Genomic DNA, 6,000 nt, shown 5'->3' with positions numbered 1-6,000 from the left:
AGTTGCCGAAGGTCACTGGGAGAGAAACTAAGTATACATCAGGTTGCACAGCTGTTTCTAAGGTGCCTGTGTTTGAAGAGAGGTCGGTGCTGGTTGAGGGCAGGAGGTGGTGAATTTAGTCTCTAATAATTAGAATTTTATCATTAAAGAAGCTCATGAAATCGTCACTACCGAGAGCTAGAGGAATACATGGATCAATGGAGCTATGATTCTCTGTCGGCCTGGCTACAGTGCTGAAATGAAACCTAGGTTTATTTTTAATTTCCTCTATTAGAGATGAGTAATAAGCTCCTCTGGCATTACAAAGGGCCTCCCTTTATGTTTTAAGACTATCATGCCAGGCTAAGTGGGAGTTTTCTTGTTGTTTGCTTTAAAATGCAGGCTAGGGAGTTAAACCATGGAGCTAACCTCCTTTTTTTTTTCTTCTTTTGTAGAGGGGCAAAATAGTCGAGTGTCATTCTCATTGTCATTGTCATTTGGGAGGGACTACAGTTAGCATAGGAGTCCTCTGGTATATTGAAACATGGCAGTGAATTAAGTGATGATGGAATCACTTCCTTAAATTTAGCTACAGCACTATCAGATAGATATCTAGAAAAGACATTTTTGCCTAATAGTGTGTAGTCCAGTAACAGGAATTCAAAAGTTATTAAATGATGGTCTGATAAAAGAGGATTCTGTGGAAAGATTATTAAATGTTTAATTTCGATGCCATAAGTCAGAACGAGATCCAGGGTGTGGTTAAATCAGTGAGTGTGTTTATTTACACTCTGAGTGAAGCCAATTGAGTCTAACAATGCGATAAACGTAGTTCTAAGGCTTTCATTATCAGCATCCACATGAATATTGAAATCACCTACTATAATTACTTTATCTGTACTAAGGCCTAAACTTGATAAAAACTCTGAGGGTTCAGATAAAAATCTGATTATGGGCCAGGAGCGCGGTACACTATAACAAATAGAGTAGACTTTAAAGTTTTCCAGGTTGGACGTGTAAGACTAAAAACCAGGCTTTCGAATTAGTTATAATTGAGTTTAGGTTTAGGGTTGATTAAAAGGCTTGAGTTTAAAACTGCTGCACCTCCGCCCCCTCGGCCGGTGCCTCGAGGAATGTGGGTATTGATATGACTGGGGGGAGTGGATTCATTTACCCTAACATATTCGTCATGACACAGCCAGGTTTCAGTGAGACTAAATATATCAATATAATGATCTGATATTAGATCATTTACTAATACAGCTTTGGATGGGAGTGATCTAATGTTTAAGAGTCCACATTTAATTCTCCTATTTTTTTGTACTTTTGCAGTGGTGGTTTTTAACAGGTTTCTGTGTAGAACTAGCCTTCTTCTTATTTTTGAGTTAATTAATTTAGGTGGTCAGGGGGCAGACACAGTCTCTATGGGAGTGTGGGTGGGTGACTGCTGTACGGGAAGCACAGAGAAGCATGTAAGACTCTGCCTCCTGGTCTCAACTCTGGGGTGTCATGGTTTTGGTCTACTAATAAACTCAGTCAGATTTCTAGATATGAGAGCTGCTCCTTCCAAGTTGGGATGTATGCCGTCTCTCCTGATCAGACCAGGTCTTCCCCAAAAAGACCTCAAGTTATCTACAAAGCCCACGTCGTTTGCTGGACACCACCTCGACAGCCAGCGGTTGAATGATGACATGCGGCTATACATGTCATCGCTGGTCAGATTAGGCAGGGGCCCAGAGAAAATTATACAAGAAACATTAAAATCTAATGGGCAAACGGTTAATTTTACCATAACAAATTCATGGTTCCAGGGGATAAAATGTTTTAAATGATCAAATGGCCACCTTCAGTACAAAATGTAGCACCCACTCCTGGTAAGGCTCTAAGAATAATAATACTAAACCATTGTTGTACTATCTAACACTTATGGTAAGTATCAACTCCTAGTCAGTAGCATGATGTTAAAGCTGCATTACTTGGGGGCAAGAAGGTGTAAACTCAACACTGATATATCATCACCCTCTGAAGATGTAAATGTGAATGTGCAAACTCTTGCAAATTCAGACATCCAGTAGACACAAACCAACATTATTTGAAGTTGTGTTCATGTCCAACTGATGAATTTAAGTTCACTCTCCTTTTAGCACTGGTATGGTCTCCACCAGCTCCTCAGAAAAACCTATCTGGCTTTGGCACATTAAATGTTCATCAGCTAATCCCTAGTTTTATCTGTCTGCCATGTGGTGTTGGCATGTCGTGTACAGTGGGTTTATAAGAACTTTTTTCACTGAAAACAGCTGACTACTGCTACTGAAATCAACAGCTGAGTTACAACAAGCTAAAAATACTCATAGCGCTGAGGGGAACTGCAGAGTTACTGTTAATACTCTGTTGTTGTGGTTGTTGTATCTCTAACTTGAAATATAAAATAGAAATAGGTTTTCATTAAGCTTCATGAATGCACAGATGTATATCATGTATACTACAAACCCTACAAATTTTCACACTAATTTGTAAGCTGAGAAAAGTGATGAGTGATGATGAAGTGATGAGCCTGTTTTCTCGATCAGTCTTGTAAAATGTCTACACATAGTTACTTTTGTGGCTGTGTTAAAATTTTAAGTCAGCTACAGACCTCACTGTGAACAGACTTCAAAGGAACAATTTCTTCTGAAGAAAATTTTCCAGTGAAAAATGTTTACTGTTCTGTGGGTTATCCAGAATGATGGAGACACTGTTTCTGAAGAGACATTGCAGCTGATTTTTTATGTTAATTGCTGTGAACACCACAAACCAAGTTCTATTCAATTTCTTTGTACTGGGGTGGAGGCAGAAATCTCAAAACCTGGACAAAGAAAACCAGAACTATCTTCATGGCTAGATACCTTTGTAATTTGGGTGAGCTGACACTTTTGCTGAAACAGCACTGTGGAGGAGTATTAATTGCCTGCAATGTTGCGTGTGTGTGACCTGGCTTTAAAGATCGAGCCAGCTTGTCGCATCAGTGTTTGCCTCAGGAAGATTCCGTCCAGAGCATGTCCTTCAGTCATATATTCATACTCCAGCTTTCTATATGCTAGCCTTTTGCTGACTGTGACTGAGGTGCTCTCTGACTGAGCTCTTATAAACATGCTGAAGTTGTACTAATGGGAAGATTATGTGCTGATCTGTGTTTATGTGTGCAACTGCTGAGCTGGAGTTGATGTTTACAGCTGAGCATATCTGTCCATTTATAGATTTTAGTTTGTGTTGCATGTGTGGTCAGTGTGAAAAGGCTTTGAGGAGTTCCCCAGTTTCCCTGACTTGTTTACCAGCCATCTCAAGGTTGTAGCCATGAATCTGCTTCAGAGCTGCCAAAGCAGGACAAAGAGGAAGACTTTCTACTTTTCGTACACAATGAAGCTGGATCTCTGTCCAGTTTGCCCTCCAAGTAACATTTTACCTCTTTGCCATGCAATCTCTCCATCAGCCACCTTTATATTAGGCTATAAATTTTGGATGGATTATATAAAAGTTGAGAATAACTTCTACGAATTGCGCTAAAAGTTAACCTAGGGCTAAAAACACTCCTACCTCAGAGTAGGACTTGAGTTAGTTATGAAGCTTCTTACACTGACTTTCAGCAAAGAGAAGCGAAAAGTGTTACATCATTGTTTCCCAACACACCCAGCCACAAAATAGAAATTATTATGCCGCTTTGTGGTTCTCTGACAATTGTGATTTGAAATGTTAGACCGTGATAAAATTCCATGGATGGAAAATAGCACCACTTTAATTATGTGTAGGTATTGGTAAATAATATAAGTGACTCACAAAAGTGATATATGCAAAAATATAATGCTAAAATCAATTACAAGATGATGTTTAACAAAGATGTCATTTGTATAGTAGACTGTAAACAAAGCCACTCATGTGGCTTCAGAAAATAAATAAATGTTGCTTATTCAGAACTTTAACATGTTAGACAATTTGACTAAGCTGTGTGAAATCAGTCCCATCCAACCACATTGTTTTACAATCCCTATAATAGTGCTGCATCTCACACATATTGCACAGCATATTGCAAATCCTCTGTACGCTGCATCTTACCACTCCAAGAACAACATGGTAGGTTCTATCCTTCTGTTCAGTTCACCTTTCAACTACACCCCTTGTTAACTTATGTCCCTTACCAAGAAGTCCTCCAACCTAAAAAACCCTATAGGCTGTTTATCCCTACTCTCAGATACGACCCATAGGAGTGATGAAGACACTGTTTCTGAAGAGACATTGCAGCTGATTTTTTATGTTAAATGCTGCGAACACCACAAACCAAGTTCTATTCACTTTCTTTGTACTGGGGTGGAGGCAGAAATCTCAAAACCTGGACAAAGAAACTACCAGAACTATCTTCATGGCTAGATACCTCTGTAATTTGGGTCAACAATAATAAACATGCAGTTAACGATGGGGCACAGTCACGGTTTGGTTAGGTTTGGTTTGGCACAAACACAACTTGGTTAGGTGTAGGGAAAGATTGTGGTTTTGGTTAAAATAAGTACTTGGTTAAGGTTAGAGGATCTTCATTGTCTTGGTTACAAAAATAAATATGCATTTAAGGTTGTGGAATGGTCATGGTTAAAACAAACAATGTTGACTATCAGTTTGAAACAGGAACCAAACAATGATTTGCTCTATATCACTCTATATACTGTACAACGTCACCAGACTTCCCTACTTTTTCGTATTGTCCAATGATGCTTTTACATTTTGTCTAGATGCTTTTTTTTTTTTTAATGTAAAGCACTTTGAACTGCCTTGTTGTTGAAATTAGTTATACAAATGAAATTGCCTGACCTTTGCTCCTATTATAATTATTACGGCTGCTAGGGGGCACCAAACAATAAAACCTAATAATAATAATAAGCTGATGCAGAGACAACCTATGGTGTCAAAATAATGGCACCAATGAATTTAGAATATCTTCAGAAATAAATGCAAATTAACGAATTTTGTATTATCAAATACTTTAAAATATCCACAGGTACTGAACAACAGAAACTAAAAAAACAAAACTTGCATTGTAGTGAAACGATGCAAACACAAAATGTACATGTTTTAGCTGGTAAGGGATTACCCACTAGCCTTACCACACTTGATAAATACAGCCTTCGAACATCTTCATCAACATATTAAGCATATGCCGTTGATGTAGCCAGATCTGGACCTGACTACAAAAGAAATACTTGAGGAAAAGAGAAGCCAGACATATTTGTATGCAAAATGTTCTTATTTAAATTAAATTAAACACATTATTACACCACAGTATGTACAAAAAGGATTGTTTACTGTGGCGTCAACGAGGGACCAATCTTAACCTAACCTTAATAACAGTCTATCTGTATTTGACAGTTCCTCTCTGAATGTCCAGTATTATTTTATCTCACTCGGTGGCCACCCATCCTGGACTATGTCAATTACCATCCTCAACTCAGAATCCTACTTGGTTGTTGCTTTGAAATGATGCCGTTTTTTCTGTGATACTAAAAACTGATGAGTTACATCATTAACCTCAAGTTCATCCTGAAGGAGTTCCTCTTTGCATACTTTCAAGTGTTTGGTCCAGCACATTAGTCATGTGCATCTCTTTGGATTGTTTATATTTTACTTAAGGGCTGTACTTTTGGAGTCTCGTGAGCCTGCTTTGTAGCCTTGGCAGGTGCACTAAGAAGTGGCTTCTTAAATATCACTTCTAAGGGTTTGTGATCACTCTCTACAAACACCGTCCATATAGATAATGTCGAAACTTTGAACAACCATATACGATTGCAAGCAGCTTTTTTTCTATCTGAGCATACAATATCTCAACTGGCACTATGGGAGCGATCTGGAGCCATATGCTACAGGCTGCCCCACTTCAAGTATTTCAGCCCCCAGGCCCTCTGAACTTGCAACAACAGATAACCAGTTTAGTTGCATTATAGTACCTGAGTACTGGTATCTTGGTGACAAGGGTTTTCAGCTTTTCAAAATTCCTTTGCT

The sequence above is a fragment of the Xiphias gladius genome, chromosome 24 (genome assembly GCF_016859285.1).
Source record: "Xiphias gladius isolate SHS-SW01 ecotype Sanya breed wild chromosome 24, ASM1685928v1, whole genome shotgun sequence".
NCBI classification, from domain to species: domain Eukaryota; kingdom Metazoa; phylum Chordata; class Actinopteri; order Istiophoriformes; family Xiphiidae; genus Xiphias; species Xiphias gladius.
The sequence above is the reverse complement of the archived record's forward strand: the minus strand, read 5'-3'. Positions refer to the sequence as shown.